Raw genomic sequence first — 17,325 nt, 5'->3', positions numbered from 1 at the left:
CTCTGTCTTTGGGCAGTTATTTCACCATGCATCGAGCTATAGTTCTAAGCTATGGGTATCATTTTTCCCACATCAAGAATCCACAGATAAGATGTAACGCCTCTCTGCTGACTTACGAGGAAACTGCCTGACAAGCCAGGGCTTGTGCTCCGTTCAATAACGGCGCTTTAAAAACATCCGCAGCCGACACTGATGAATCATGGCACAGTAACTGTGTATTCATCAGGAAGATGCAGGAGTTATTGACATTCCCATTACGCTGAATAACCACAGCATTCATGCACCCTTCTGTGACTGATGTTAAGCACTGAGTCACACAGGTCACGCATCAATCAAACATAGGCTCGATCCATTACTTGTGGGAAATGTGGGCTGCCTTTATTCCCTTCCTGGGACCAACACTTGTTTTCCTTTTCCCAGACAAATGTTTTAGAACAGGAGTTAAAAGGCTGAAACGGGACAAAAGGAAGATATACTTTCAATTTTGTATTTGTCTGCAACACATTCCAGAAAAAGTTGGGACTGTAAAGCTTAGATCACTTTGTAATGATGCCTCCTTAAGGCTTTTCAGGATTTTTTTTAAAAGAAATAGAAATGTTAAGAAAAATCAATTAAATGATTAAACATCAAATGCCAGAATAAAAAGGGCTGTCCGTTTGACATTTTATATATAAATCGTTGCATAAATACTTTTTAGTTCTCTTCTAGGTTTACTTAATTTATGAAGTGACTTAGAAATGCATTTATTTATGGAGAGAAAATCGATTCAAAACATCTGTGTGCACTACTTGATTTGTGTGTGTGCATCAGGCGATTCGTGCATATTTAATAATTTGTGTGTGTAGGAGACTTTTTGAATTCCTAATTATCGTTTTGTCCGTAACTTTGACAAAGTTACACACGCACAAATCAAGTAGTGCGCACACACAAGTCAAGTGCTACGCACACACAGATGTTTTGAGTAGATTTTCTCTCCATATTTATTTCAGACTATGATGGCGGTTTCAGCCCTTCGTAGATCAGTTGTATAAACATAGTTGTGGAATGTGTTGCAGGTCAGAAATAATAAAATTTTGTGTTAGTTGTAACAATACGGAAAATTTGATATCGATTATAGTGACTAAATTATCACGGTTAACAATATTATCGCGGTATTCTTAATTGCTGTACAAATGTCCAAAAAACACTTGCATTGAAATAATTTCATCAAATCTTGTGATTTTCTTATCATACTAAAACATTTGAAGCCAAAATCTTATCCAAATTAAAGTTTCACATTAAAGGGGCAAACAACTGGCACAGAAAGAGTTTATTTTGTTTACATATTTGTGTGTGTTGGGCCAACACTGTGAGCAGTGAATTAAATTAACACAGCGTTTTATTTTATCATTTTAAGTGCTGACAGCATAACTCGCTATTAGAAATATCACTGTATGTTCTTCCTAACGTTTGTTACATTATTTTACGCCTCCTTACATTGTGTCTGCTCCTCTCAGTGGAGCTGACAGTAGACTGGCTGCCTTCTGTTCTGTTTCATTTGGAGACACTTAGCAATATGGCTAGTAGCTGCTCAGCTAGTAGCTGCTCAGTGTCTCAAAACGAAAACGTTGCTGCATTTTAGGAGGATAGATACTGCTCGAAGCTTGGGAGACTTGGATGAGGCTGTTGTTACATATCCCGATAATCCACTGCGATAATGTGATTAATTTAAAGAAACACTAATCTTTATCGTGTAAAATTTCACCACGCTTTACCGTAATACCGTTACATCCCTAGTACATGTAAGAAGCGCTGCTTTTTCCTCCAGTTAGTCCCAACTGCTTCTGATTCAGGATTAGGGGCCATATCACATTGTTCACGATTACACCGGTGGATCTTTTGACACCAGTGAAAACTTTCTTATCGCAACATCACAGACTTCCAGCACCGTGACGTCATCTAACTGTGCCTCGACTCATACAACACGAGGTGAGCTCAGCGAGCAAACAAGTAAACACAGCGGAGCAAAGCAGTGTTGAGGCAATACCATCGGACTTAATTCCACAAAAAAAGAGCCACTTCTGAAGTCTGGAAGTATTTTGGCTTTAGAAACAAAGATGTGGATCAGATCACCATCCTTTTGAAAGTGACGTGCAAGCAGGCTGTGTCGGGTAAGGGTAGAAATCTGTTCAGCCACCTAAAACACAAACATCCTCTGCTCTATGAAGAGAGATTACAAGCAAAAAAAACCAAACCAAACCAAACTAATACAGCACGGAATTGCCAAGACTTTATTTAGCCATGCGCCCTACGACAAGTCAAGCAAACGGGGGAAGGATATTACCGATACAGATACTGTACTTATTGTGTGGCCAAATCCATTTAAAAAAAGTAAACAACAGAAATATGCGATATCGTTAGAGATATTTTAGAAAAATATCGCCCACCCCTATTCAGGATTGTAAGGACACATGCGCACACAGACAGACAAGGGCACCTCCTGCCTCGCCACCATGAAATGGTTCCTCATCACTATGACGACCCTCTCCTGCTACTCTGAACATCATTACTGATAACAAAGCACCTCTGCTCTTTAAAACCTGTTTTTGTGCATTTAACAGAATCCAAAGCCCGACCTTAGAGATTCTTTTCTATTAAAAGGCTCAATCAGCAGACAAGACGTATTCAATGTTCAAAGAAATACTTTCACAACTCACAGACTCAACAAGTTTCATATGGCCTTCACACCTAAGGTACCATTTACACCCAAGATCTGAGCAAAGATTGCTCTGCCTTCTGCCACTGTTGCCTGGTTAGTTTTTGCATTAAATGCAAGACTGTATCATTAACAAGCCTGTATAAGCCTGCTGAAAACTGATCCCCTATAACAGGGGTTTCCAAACTTTTCAGCCCCAAAATTTACAGTCCAAGAAACTTGCGACCCCCAGAGGTAGGTGAGGCATATAAAACGTCATGCTCAGGCAAAGCAACAACAAGAAAACAGAGCAGCTTAACAATTCTAGGTCTAACTCTAAGTCATGAGCCAATTTATCCCTGTGCATCGTCCGTCCGACATATAACTATGGCAGCGGGTTTAATTACCGTTTCCCCAATAGTTTGCTTTTTTTTTGCCTGTGCAAATAAATATGCCTCTTATGAAGCCTAAGGTACCTCTCATGAAGCCTTCTGAACTTTGGCTGGGATGCTGTTTGTTTAGGAAGGATTGTCTTAACCTTGTCATTCGTGCTCTTTGTGATGGACAGAAATCCACCAGTTTGGCAAGAAGAAACAGATGCTTCGTTTTCAAGTGTCTTAGCATTTTTACAGGCTTCATGTGCACACAACACATTGGGCTTGTTGTACTTTGTTAATGATGACACATGTAAATGCATATTGAATAATTCCCTACCTGTACTTTCGAAACCTTGAAGAAAGCCGTCATTGGACGTTCCCTTTTGGCTCACTGCCGCTGTGATGGCGGAGTCCTCCTCTACCAGAGGTTGTTGGCGGTTCTCCACACTCCTTCACTGGGCTCTCTGCAGGGCTCTCTGGTTTGCTTTTGATCCGTAGGAACCAACGCTTCATGCTGACAAAAATAGCATCATTAGCTTAAAGCCTTGTATACGGAAAATAAGTTTGCAGAGAAATACCAACATGCATAAGTGCATTTTATATATATATATATATATATAGCTTTACAGCAATTATGGCTTGAATATGATTCGATAAATATATCTTTACATTTTATTTGATTTAAAGAAGACATCTGGCAACCCAACCCACCCACGTAGGGCCCCGACCCCATTTTTTGGCCAGTTTATTAAAGTAAACTAAGTATAAATACAATGAAATGCATTCGGCAGGATCTTTTTAGTGTAGAGTCACTATATCAATATTAAAGTTGTGTTTTACTCTAGAATTGAAACCACGCCTTGCAGTATCAAAAAAGTATCCATCTTGAAACTTTATCAAGTGTTTCTCTTTTTTTTGTTTGTTTTGGGGGTTTTTTGGACATATGTTTAACATTTCCTTATGAAAAGTAGAAAATGGGCCGAGATATGATTTTAGAGGCCAAATCTTCAGTCTGAGCATAGTTACACAACCCTGCGGTTAAAATGCGAGGTCTGCGCATATAGTCCCTGGAATAAAATGACAGAATCACAAAACTTGAATCATGTTCATTCAGATTTTTTACACATCTAAAGAAATAAAGAATCATGAACCTCCTACATGACCTCTTCTGGTGGCTTGATTTTTTTGATGACTTCACTATCTAAAAACAATATTCTGAATCAGGCTCCAACTCCCTTGTACAGCAGCCCACTGATCAGTTTTGCAGGATGAAGCCTTGTTATGGACATAGATTTACACAGATTGAAATCTGGACTGTTTGAACACCCAATGTCCACCTGTACATTTCCTGAAGAGGGAATGATTGCCATCAACCCCATATTTCACCCAATCATCCACAGTCCATCACTGCTTCTGTAACCTTGTTTTCCTCTCTTTAGGTGTTGGTGATAATTTACGTTTGGCTTTTCTGGATGTAAATCACATTTCCTTCATCTTTGTTTCTTACAGTTCAGTCACAACAGTTCTTTCCTGACACTTTGACGTTTCCCTTTTTAAAACCTTCCCCTTTTGTTTGCACTTGCTCAAATTTTAGACGCAGCTGACTTGGCCAAACTCTTGAGTTGAAGGAGTTTTATAATCTTATCCATTGTCTCCACTGACAGCTCTCTTTTTGGGACAATGTGTCCTGACAATCAGGACTAATCATACAGACTCGTTTGCATATTTAGACTAGCGCAGCTATTTGTTGTAGAAATGCTTTTTTTTTTGCTCAAGATTGAATTATTTCAAAATTATTTCCTTTACTTTGTGTATGTTTTACAAAGTCAGAATGCTCAGCAATTAAATAAAACACTGTCACATCTGGGCGTGATTTAAGTTTTAATCTAACACAAAATGTTTAAAAAACTGAATGAACACGCTCCAAATGGAGTGACCCCATCATTTTTTTTCTTTGGCCAAGGGTTTTTTTTACCAAAGACTGCAACAAAGCCAGCGGGAATATAACATTGTGCCTAAACAGAGACACTTATCCAAGTATCCAAAATGAAAATTCAAACAGTAAATTACATAAAAACACAAGTTTTCAAAAATGAACCCAGATTCGATCACGTGGCCAGCAACCCTGCATAATGGAGGAGAAAAACATTTGAACTTACCAGTCACTTGTAGAGGTCCACCCGCCTTTTGGCCCAATTCTTTTTTAAACGAACTTAAGAGTCGGTTTTATCCGTCTTTCTTGCTCTTGAGTGTTTCGTTGTGGATGTATGGTTTCCCTCGTTTTAAACTCGGAAATAAACTCTCAGTTTAGACTAACTGAAACTCTCGTTAGCTTCAATTTCAAAAGTTTGAGGACATCGTCGTAAAACTTTTTTTTCAGTTATTGACGCATCCCCGCTCCACTAGGTCGTGTTCAGTTGAGCAGTTAGTCCTCCGATATTCTGAACTTGCAGATGCTGTTCAAAGATTACTTCCCAAAAATTAAATATCAGTTAGCAGCAAATTTCATCAGTTTGTTCCTTTGACTTAGCTTAGCAGGCTAAGGTCCCTGCAGTGACGTTTGAGGAAACTGGATTCTGATTGGTCAATGACTTTTTTTCTAATATCATAGTAATTGTTAATGGCCTGAATTCTGATTGGTTGTTTATTTACGCCCTGCAGAGGTCTGTCCATTTGGTAATAAGAAATATAAAAGAAGGGCGGTACATAAGAATATTGTAACGGACCCAAACATTTTTTATCTGGATTTATGCAAAGCATCAATATTGGACTTTTTTGATGAGTTAAGTGTCTTTGGAACCATTAAGATGTTATCTGATACCGTACAAGAGCTTAGGAAACCTATGATCGAGTGAGCTAGATAAAAAAAAGTAGAGTCAAAAGCTCATTTGGAGTGAATTAATAGCTGTGGTGTATGCATTTTCCATTTCAACTTTGTTCAAACCCGGTTTGAGCTTCAAGCACCTCATCTTTCTGTTCTGGGCCTTATGTGTAAAGTCAAAATGCCCTGACCACACAAAGATAAACAACCTGGGATTCCCAAACTCAGCTTAGGTTGCAATTACTGTACAGACTTCAGGCTCCCCCTCAATGTGCTCTGGAATTTTTACACCTGCACCATTGAGAGCATCTTGAGTGGGAGCATCACCACATGGATGGGCAGCTGCAAAAAAAAAAAAAAAAAACTCCTTAGGAGGGTAGTCCGACCTGCAAGACATTTCCATCAGACAATACAGGTTGAGAGCTGAGAAGACCCTCAGGCAGCTCCACCATCCCGGACACTCACTCTTCTCCCTGCTGCCTTCAGGCCGTCGGTTCCGCAGCCTGAGAACCAACACTGAGAGGATGAGGAAAAACTTCATCCCCCAGGCCATCCATCTGCTCAACAGTGAGCGTTAAACTGGACTGTGTCACTTTCACCTTCTGACTGCTAATATTGTACATTTTAGACACCTTATATTCATATACACTGGACACTTTAAACAGAGGCATTTTTAATTGTGTGTGGTTATTGTGCTAGAGCTTTTATCTTATTCATATTTAATTTTAATTCTTATTTTGTTGGTAGCAGGACAAGGAAAAATTCCACTGCACATTGTACTGTGTATGATTGTGTATGGGACAAATAAAAATATCTTGAGGTTAAAGGTTTTCTAATGGTATACTTTTAAAATAGCAAATTGCAAGATGTAAAGATTCACTTCTATTTCTTGTGTTTTTTTGGGGTTATTTGTATACTTTTGCTGTCTGCAAATACAGTGTTTCGAGGAGTCTAAAAATACTACTCCTTGTTACTGCATTTATGTACTCTATTGTTCTTGCACTTAATTTATATTAACTCGTTAACAATCAAGAACTGTAAATATTTTTACAGTAATTCTTCCAGTGTTTTCCAATTAGTTTTAGACCCTTTCTTTATTAACGTTAATGCGTTAATATTTCCACATCCAAAAGTATTTGAAGGCATCTTATTGGTGGTCTGTTGATAACCATAATAGTACCCAAAGTAATTTAATTCATGACTGCATGAGTAATGGATAGGGTATACGGTGAGTGGTTTCTGGGGCTAAAGGGGAATCTTAGGATGACTTGACTGAGGGGATAGTTGACAGTTATCTAGCTACGCACCAATATAACTATTGTCATCATAACAACAATTACCCACCTGAGAAATATGTCAGGAGCCGCCATTGAGCCCATCTGTGGAAGTGCAGCGTGTGGTAGTTCAACACGTCAACCAGAAGAGGGCGCCAAACTGTAAGAAATATAATCCTCACAGTCTTTCATTGGTTTTTACTAAATTGTTTTTGATCAATACTGCAGGAAATAGCCATTCGATCAACTAAAAAATCATCTGATGTAAAGAAAAAAAGGAAAAAGGAAATCAAATCGCAACAGTTCATTGATATTCCCTCATATCTTTCATTTCAAACTGAAAACAGGCTGCTAATTGGGCAAACAGAGAGCTGAAATTGAAATTTGCCAAGATTTGCTGTGTATTTTCTGACATCTTACAAATAATCATCATTGCTAAGCTTGTTAGTTTCAGCCCCCCTTATTACTCATTTTATTACTTACTTATTTCCCATAATTTCCTGCTTATTCAATCACAGGTAATTTTAGATAATAGCTTAAATCCTTATTACATCATTGTATTCCTATAGTAAAACTATCCTGTCCTGTTTTTATGTTTCACAAAGATACTCATTATCGTCACAGTAAGCATAAAAAAAGGAAGTACATTTTCACATTCAATGAGCTAAAACCAGAGCTGATTCATTATTCAACAATTCCTACCAGGAAATAGTTAACTTCCTCTGACCTGGTCAGCTGTTCAGAGTAGTCCCTCGTCTTCAGTCATCACATCCACCTTCAAACTACCCTCAAAGCTACAGAGTTCCACCTTCAGCCAAACTTTTTCATTTTCTGAGACACTTGAAAGTAAAAGTAACGCCTTAAGAATCTATCTTTTTCTCATTATTTGGAGAAAAGCCTGCAATCGGTGTATTTACACCAATCTATTTTTGCTTAAAGTATGATAACATATTATAATCTACAGTATAAACTGCAGCCACATTTAATCCTTATGAAGAATCAGATGAGATTAGTGTCAGAAAGCAAGAGAAAATCTACAGTATTAGTCTGCAAACAGAGGTATTCCCTGTTTGTTCTAATAGATCAGAGCTCCTGATTAATGAGGTCTGACAGCGTTTCACAGCAAAGAGGATCCTGTGAACGTGGCGTCTTTAGAAAACCACAAACACTGAAAAGCGACAGTAACAAAGCAGACTGATGAGACAACACATAAGGACGACCATCAGCTCCATCTGCGTTACATGTTGGTGAACGTGGCTGTTTTTCATGGTGTGGAGGATTGAGGCTGTTTAACAAACAATTTATGACTTTTACAAGCTGATTCTTCTCCAGCTTAAACTGATAAAAAAAAAATCACAATTAGGCTGTAATTAAACAGACAGCTAATTATATTCTTAATCTGTTAATTAATTAGTGAAAACCTGTGGAATTAGATGTAAATTACTATTAATTGAAATAATCAGAGCAACTGGATGCGACTGGATGGAAATAATTGAGCGTTGCTGTGAAAGTTGTGGCTGCAAGGAACTGTGGGACGGAATTATCTCCTTCCTCTCATCAAGAATGATAACCGAGGAAGCATCGGAGCTCCTTATCGTCGTTTCTGCTCAGATACTTCGGGGTCATTTCACTCATTTAGGAATACTCTGAAGCTAAATGGACTATTTGGCCAGACCCCTGAGGTCACAAACTAAGGAGCACGCACGGAGGACATAGGCCAGTTTGAGTCTAATTAAATAGATAGACGCAGGAGTAAATAGACTCCAAACTGCATTAGCTGACTTCAGCAGGACTAACTGCATTCTAAGTAATCCAAACACCAGGATATCTGTAGTATAATATATATATAATATGAGTCATTTTGTAGATATTCTCTTGAAACATGACCATGTGTTGATGATTCATGCTGAATGTCATGAATACAACTTTTGTGTCCAATAAAATGTTGATGGATGATCAAAGGTAGACGGAGACCGCACAGGCCGGTGAAATTAACCAATCACAGCAGACTGAGTTTTTTTCAGAAGAGGCCACACTTGCTGTTTTTTTGGAAACGTTAAGAAAGGGTCCAGGCTTCAACAGACTTGCTTCTGTGTGGGGTAAGGTGACCGGATTTGTGAAATGAAAATCGGGGACATGTTCAATGTGGAGGTGAAAAATATGCCAAAAAAAAAAATAAATAAATAAACAAGTCAATACACAACATACCATTTATTGCGGCCGCTGGTCTCCTTTTCTTCCCTTTTTGCCGCCTCTAGATTGTTGTTGTTGACGCTGCTGCGTTTACACGTCATGCAACGTCTTCTCTGGCGATGTGTTAAATGGTTACCATAGTAACTGGTGTTACTTTGAGTTTGCGCACATGTCCCCCATTCTGTGTCAAAATCGGGGACGTTTTCGGGGACAGTTTTGACCGGGGATAGGTCACCCAAAACAGGGACGTCTGGTCACCTTACTCCGGAGTCAAAATGGGTTAGAATTCAGAAAGTTCAACAAAGATGCAACAAAGATGAAAAATTGAGTGGAACTTGGTAAAGACTTGAACTCAGTCCCTGCCTTCCCAAGCTGATATCTAATAGTAAAGCTTAAAGCAGGTGAGTTATATCATTTTATCGTAATAAAATTGTTGTTATCATAAGAGCATAGACTGAGGAAAGTTTTCTGCTGCATAACCCCCTACTTCTACCTCTGAGAATCTCAGGGGCCCTTGACCAAGGGGGTCGGTTTGGCCCTTCTCCTCTCTGTATGCTCTTCTTCTATTATATGCTCACTTCTTCTCCTCCTCTCTAAGTGCTCTTCTTCTATTCTATGTTCACTTCTTCTCCTCCTCTCTAAGTGCTCTTCTTCTATTCTATGTTCACTTCTTCTCCTCCTCTCTAAGTGCTCTTCTTCTATTCTATGTTCACTTCTTCTTCTCTTCTCTAAGTGCTCTTCTTCTATTCTAAGCTCTCCTCTTCTTCTTCTCCTTTCTAAGTGCTCTTCTCTTCTCTGTGCTTTTCTTCTAATCTATGCTCTTCTTCTCCTCTATTCTCTGTTCTTTGGTGCTGACATTAGACAGGACTCAAACCAGGGTCTTCTCCACGGGTAGCGCAACAACTCCATCCCACCACCAAGCCCTCTTGGCGTTTGGTGATGTTCTGGGAGCTTTTTAGCTCTTCATTCTAGGTGTCGGACTGTAAAATTCAGAGCTTCCAATGTTTAAATCATTCACCTAACAGCACCCACACCTGGTGCCTTTGCAGCTGTGGGCTTCAATCCCCAATTCTCCCAAACAGCAGCTCACTGTTTTATCAGTCTGAGCTATCTGCCCATCCCTTCAAGAGTATAACTCAAACCTTACTTTGATTGTTGGTCTCTATTCCTGAAAGAAATGATGATTAGATTCCTTTAAGAATGAAAGCTGGAAGTCCAAAGACCGTCTGAGGGAACTGAACCCATGATCAGTCCAACCCCAGGCAGCATCCCATCATCCTGAGCATCTTTGTTGAACTTTCTGAATTCTAACCCATTTTGACTCCTGAGTAAGGTGACCAGAAGTCCCTGTTTTGGGTGACCTGTCCCCGGTCAAAGCTGTCCTCGAAAACGTCCCCGATTTTGACACTGAATGGGGGAAATGCGCGCAGACTCAAAGTAACACCAGTTACTATGGTAACCATTTAACACATCACCAGAGAAGACGTTGCATGACGTGTAAACGCAGCAGCGTCAACAACAACAATCTAGAGGCAACGAAAAGGGAAGAAAAGGAGACCAGCGGCCGCAATAAACGGTATGTTGTGTATTGACTTGTTTATTTTTGGCAGGGTTTTTTTTGGCATATTTTTCACCTCCACGTTGAAAATGTCCCCAATTTTCATCTCACAAATCTGGTCACCTTAAGTTAAGACAGTAATCTTAATGACTGTAACTCTGGGTGGAGAGATAACAGGCAATAATTAACAGTATACTAACTTTTTCAGGCACCAACGCACCAGTCGGTCTGACAGCTGCTGTGGTTGATTGAAATTTAGGTTAACAAAAATATATCATTGCTGTTTGGTCTGAATTATCCTCAGAGACCAAATCAAGCTGCAAAACCCAAAAGTGTTCAGTTTATCATTTAGGAACGGAATACGAGAAAACTGTCAAATCAGCTTAGTTTTAGGAAAAAATGGGAAAGCTGCAGCCAGTAAATCTTTGTTATTTATGTGTAAAAAATCTCTGCCTGACGTGTCATTTTTACTCTTCTATTGTTAGAACAACAGTCATTCAGGTGGAGTTTTTGAGCTGAATGACGTTAAATGTGTTGTGATAGAAAACAAAATTCGACTCAACTGTTTTGAAAGACAACAGTTCCTCAGTGTTTTGTAAGGAATCCCTGAGGCACTGAAACTATTTACCCTAAATCTATTGAACGTGATCTCATGTTATGCTGCTGACCGCCGTGTCTCTCCAGTAACGTTCACAGCCTTTTGAGCACAAGGTGGCATCAGTGTACACCGATGCACCGCAAGGTGAAAAGCAACAAAGAGAGTTCCACGTCTGGGATTCTTCACAGCAGCTAATTCCACTGTTCTCCTGAAAGGAGGAAAACCGGTTTGGCAGGTTGACTTCCTCTGACCAGCTATTTGAGCTCTGTCATCACACATATGCTGTCAAACTGGAAAAGCCACATGGTGTGGACTGTACACCATTCCAGGATCTTGTCACATGACTGGTGGCACACCTGTCTCTGCCTCACAGCTCAGATGATTTCAGCAAACAGAAAAACTGATGCCTCTGTGCTTCTGTTAGCACATCCTTTCTCTGGGAAACTACCACTTTCTGTTAATGCAAAATTCAGAAGATCCTGTTCTCCAAGATAAGCAGTGCTGTTCACAAACCCATTACCTCGTGATAGTACATTCTGTACAAACTCTTCCCGGTTTTAATCTAACTGCATGTGGCACAGCACACTGGCTCCGGTTCATACGCCTCCTTTTGTTCACCCCCCATGTGAAAAAGCAATGCTATGGGAATACTGAGTTTCCTCTCCCTGCTGACAGCAACTCTAATCACCTTCGAACAAACACGCTCGAACGATTCTAAAAATACTTTTCTGATTATAAATGGGAAGGCATCCCATTCTCAGTGGTTACATTCCCCCTGGTGTTTCCTCCCTCCTGAGAAAAAAAGCCTGTAAATAGAAGCCTACCAGCACTGCTGTCGGTTTGGGATTAAGTTGATTTTCAGCCTCTCGAACAGTTCATTCGCTCATCATTAGCCGAATCATTTAAATGGGGTAGCATATCAGCGTGGCAGTGTGTGTGGGGGGGGGGGGGGGCACTAATATTACATTTCTGAAGAGGAAGAGATCAAAAAAGGAAGAGTTGGCCTCAAAAATAAACGCTTTATTAAAGAGCAGACTTCTACTGAACCTAAAGAAATTTGCATAATGCTTTAGAAGCCCAACATATATACAATAATCTTTCACACTGCCTTCTGGCAGAGGTCAGAATTAGAGATGATCATCTTTTGAGATGAAGATGAGGCATTATTCTGTAAAAGTAAAACCCAGAATGCAATGCAGTGAACATTTTTCATCGAAAACATTCAAAGCGCTGAGACGTTTCACAGTGTCATGAAAAAATATCCGCTCATCTTGAATTCTACGGCAGGAGCAAATTGTCGAGCAGTTTCAAAATTACTGTTCCTCGGCTGAATATTTCATCACCTGCAGTACAAGATGTCATCACAAGACACAGTTCACCGGGTCGTCCACAGATGCAGGTTAAAGCTCTGTCATGCAGAGAGCGTGATCCAGAAACTTAGCTTGTCTTCCCTGGAACCAAAGCTCATTTAAAATGGACACTTGTTTCAGTCAATAAAGAACGGTTCTAAAATGCTGGCATCTGAGTGGAGAGAAATGTTAGAGACAACTTGTATGAACTGCTTTGAACATCTGATGAAAACTCTGTTTCCCTCTTCAGAGGAATTCTTCTCTCACAACATTCGATGCTTTTTCTGTGGTGTATTGTTAATGAACTTAATGCTTAATCTTACTTATTCTCCACATTCCTTTATAGAGCTCTACATCCCTGAATTTATTCTACTTGATCTCACTTCATTTTTCACTTTATTTATCTATTCTTTTGAAAACGTTTGTGCAGTTGTAACTTGAGCAATTTGCTCAGGGGATCGATAAAGTTTTCTGATTCTAAAAATATCGATTGATGAGAATTGTTTCTGTTTTTATTCACAATTTACACAGCATTCAATTTACTTTTTTTTTTGGGGGGGGGGGGGTAGAGTTGCATCACGTGATTAATAAATGTGTTTCTGTATCATACTTCACTGTAGAAAAGAGTCAGCAGAGGAACTAACACAACTGACTCTGCAAAGGCAGAAAGCAACACGAAGATTGATAAAAGAAATGAGTGGAAACAGAGTTGCAGGTGTAGAATGAGCCATAGTCACACTAATCAGTGTCCACCCCCCCTTAAACTAAGTCATGTAGAGTGCACCACTTGCCGAATGTAGCTTTGGAAAACAGAGTGCTTCAGACTTGGCACAAGCAGAGTTTCTGTGACCTCTCAAACAGCGAGCTGCCATATTTATGGCACAGAACTGCAAAAATAAACTTTGTTTAAGAACAGGCAAAGAATCCTGGGAATTATGTGTAGCACATTCTTCAGTCAGCTGAGGCCAAGGTAAATTTGTTCAGCTCAGATAGACTCCAGCATGTTTAGCATGCACCTGGCCAGGCCCACCACAGTGAGTGCTGTGATACGAGGGTCAAGGGTGACATTTATAGGTGGCACCATGGGTGCCTGTGGGTGCACTGAAATATAAAATGGCGCCCCGTCTCTAGAAAAGGGAGCAGAGGAGAACATTTTCAGCCTGATAAGGATCCAAAGAAAAAAAAAATCATATAAAAAATAAAAGGGTCTGACTTAAGCTGCATTTAGTTCCATCTGTAGAGCTGTCAATCATTATAGTGTCTCAGTATAAGTCCAAACTGTTCATTTTTCATTTAGCTGATTATTGAGACCATTTCAGGCATTCAGATTATACTAAACACAGTGTGCACACACCTCAGCTGTCTGCTGAGTGCTGTGTAAACACAGTTTGACCATCACCTATAACTCTATACTTAAATACATTTGTTTGATCCTACCACATCACTGCTAATACCACTTCCTGAGCTGTTTAACGGAGAGGGCGAGTGAAGCTACGGGGCCCTCAGAATGATCCTTTTCTGAACTGATGTAAGCAGGGACCATACGAGGAAGAGAAGAGGCGACAAATACGAGACAAATGCTGTGTGTTAACACGCTTTATCGGCAGAGAATAACTACTCAAGCCTTTCCGTGGACAGGGAATGAAAACAAGAGTGTTCTCACACGGCCGTGACCTTCGAAGGCAAACACACGATGACACTGCGGCAGAGGAGAGTGGCTGTTTAAGGAAAACAGCCCTTCTACTCAGCAGCACCCAGGAGTCCTTCGAGAATGCTGCATTTCACTGCTGCTACTTGTAATCTGTTTGATCCGTTACTATGAAAACAACTCGACCGAATCACTCTGGTCTCAGCTTCCCACCAGGACATTTTCAAACAGCCTTAAAGTACCTGATGCAGCAGGCCCTCATTAACAGTGAGATTCTGCTCCACCAGTGCAAACACACCAACTGTAATTATCACAGAAGCTGCTTTTTGAAGGAGGAGTAAAAAAAAAGAGTTGATGTTTGGTGTCTGGGCTCTGACTTCCTCAGCTGCTGGAAGCACAGCTAATCCCAAGACAGCCGAGGCTCAGGGCTGATGGGAATTATGTCTAAACTCATAGTGGGGTTTACTATCTGCGTCCAAGATGAGTAAGACAGAAAAGGGGCCCCTGATTTATATATCCTTTATAGTTTCGTATTGAATATTGCCCCCTTCAGCTCAATGACAGTACTGAGATAATATTTAACAACAGGACAGGACAACTCAGCAGGGCAGCAGATATGTATTAACTTGCATATGGAAGCAAAACCGAGCTGTAACCTGCAAACAAAAGTTAGGAGATCAAACTGAGGAAAGCTGTGAAGACGCATTCATAAAGAAACTGGAATAAAAAAAGACAGCCTGGGATATCTTTAAGGCCTTTTCTTCTTTTACAACATTGTGGGCACAAAATGCTTTGACATACAGACAAGATAAAATTCATTCCCACGTTTGGTCTGTTTGGATATTTTGTGCCCGGAAGATAAGTAGATTTACAGGGAACCAGTGCATCAGACGAGGTTTTCATCCTGTAGCCGTAACATGCACCAAAAGAAACTTTAGCTTTACGGAAGCTCCTCTTTGTGAAGATTTCGAAGGAGTCTCTGAAATACCGAGTTTATTTGTCACGAGCCACGTGTGAAACCAATAAAGTATGAATAAACAGCCTCGCTTTTCTCCAGCCAGAGGCAGCCGCATGGATTACATCATGTTGTTAGCTTTTATTTGTTCTAAACCAAGATGGTTTGCTGTGAAGGAGCTTTAATTCCTCCTGATCTACGAGTGTTCTGCCCCATCCTGAGAGCCCCGGTCTCATTTCCACCTGGGACGGCTGGAGTGCCGCATGCAGGGGAGGTTTCAGTCTGTGACAGTGGCCTCAGGTACGTGTCCAGCATGGAGAAAAGACACCGTTTAAATGCTTAGCTACAAATAGCCTGAGGTGGGACGAGTGCTCGCTCGGCTGGCGCAGAGAGAAAAGGGACCGCCCTAACTTGTTAAATCACCACCCTGACCTTTGCCCCGACTGTGCCCACTCTGGGTGATGCGACTCCACACGTGGACACACACCGACAGGATCATACGTGATATATCACCGACACGACTGTGGTAATAACAGAGACGACCCCAATCATCAGGGGGGAGAGAAAAGGGAAATCGAAACCCATCCTCTCACCAAGGCTACATTTTATTGTCTCCCTCCTTTGTGCCCTGCTGATGAATCTTATTGAAGGTTGATCACCTGTAATAGAGTCCAGCAGAGGAAAAGGACACATGTGTAACCTCCATTTACTCTGAGAGGCTTAAACCACAGTGCTGTCCTGCTTCCAATCTCTCAGCTCGACTCAACTAGAGGAAGATAAGAGATAACGGCACAAAAGATCAAAGGAAATGTGATGAGTGAGGCGCGGGCGCTCAACTGAGAGAGGATATTAAACCAGGTGTCCCGCCACTGAGCACGTGTGGCTGGATCCGGGCCTTCTTACATTCATTTTCTCCTCCAGTCGGTGCCAGAAGGAGAACACATCAACTGCCACTCACTCTCGCTCACGCCACACCTAACTTCCTTCTGCCGGTGAATAAAATGTCAAACGTGCAGATGAGCATCACCTCACTGATCCATGTGGCTCAGCAAACAAAGTCCCCTCAGAGAAGGTGGGGGTAATGAAACAGCACGGTGCCGATGGACTGAGTATAATCTCAGTATGAATCTGCAGAAGCTCGCCGCGGCTCCCCGGAGCGCGGAGGGGAAGGTCATTCGTCAAAAGTCACGTATTAGTCATCGACATGGGAGCAGCACGGGAGCTCATAGTGATCCAAGATGATGTTGAGATGCAACGAGCGTAGAGGTCGACCCTTAACAGATGACTCCATATCGACCACATGGAAAGACAGGAGAGGGTGGGGGTCCTCCTCCTTCTTCCCAGACTGACAAATGAGTGCGCAGCAGCTGGTTTAGCCTCATGAGAGATCTGGGCTGTCTGCAGGCGCAGCAGACAGATTGGGATGACTGGCTCGGGTTTGGACTGGACTCTCTCTCAACAAGGCGACATACGGCTGAGTGCCGTGAACGCTTGCATGGTGACACATTGATGTTACGCCTCCTTTTCATTTGACATGGCACAGTGACTGTGCGTTTAAAGTTCAGACTGTCAGCTTTAATTTCAGAGTGTTCTCAGACAGACTGTGTTTATCTTAGCCTCGAGACCCTGCGTGTGTGATAGCGTTACGCAGGTTTAGGCATTAAAAGGATTTAACTCTGAAACATTGTGCAAAAGGAATAATAAGTTTAAAAAAAAAAAAAAGAAGAGTGCTGCTGCATTCAAGGTCTGACTACAGGCACGTTTGGGAGTTACTCTGAATCCCGATTCTACACTTAAACTGAGTCATCAAAAGACAACAGAGACTGAAAAAAAAAAACACCAAGAGGTGCCGTGTTCAAAAACTCCAACTGCTCAGTC

Source organism: Leuresthes tenuis, unplaced genomic scaffold (genome assembly GCF_036924035.1).
Source record: "Leuresthes tenuis unplaced genomic scaffold, fLeuTen1.0.hap1 SCAF_21, whole genome shotgun sequence".
Taxonomy (NCBI): Eukaryota; Metazoa; Chordata; class Actinopteri; order Atheriniformes; family Atherinopsidae; genus Leuresthes; species Leuresthes tenuis.
This window is presented reverse-complemented; position numbering follows the sequence as displayed.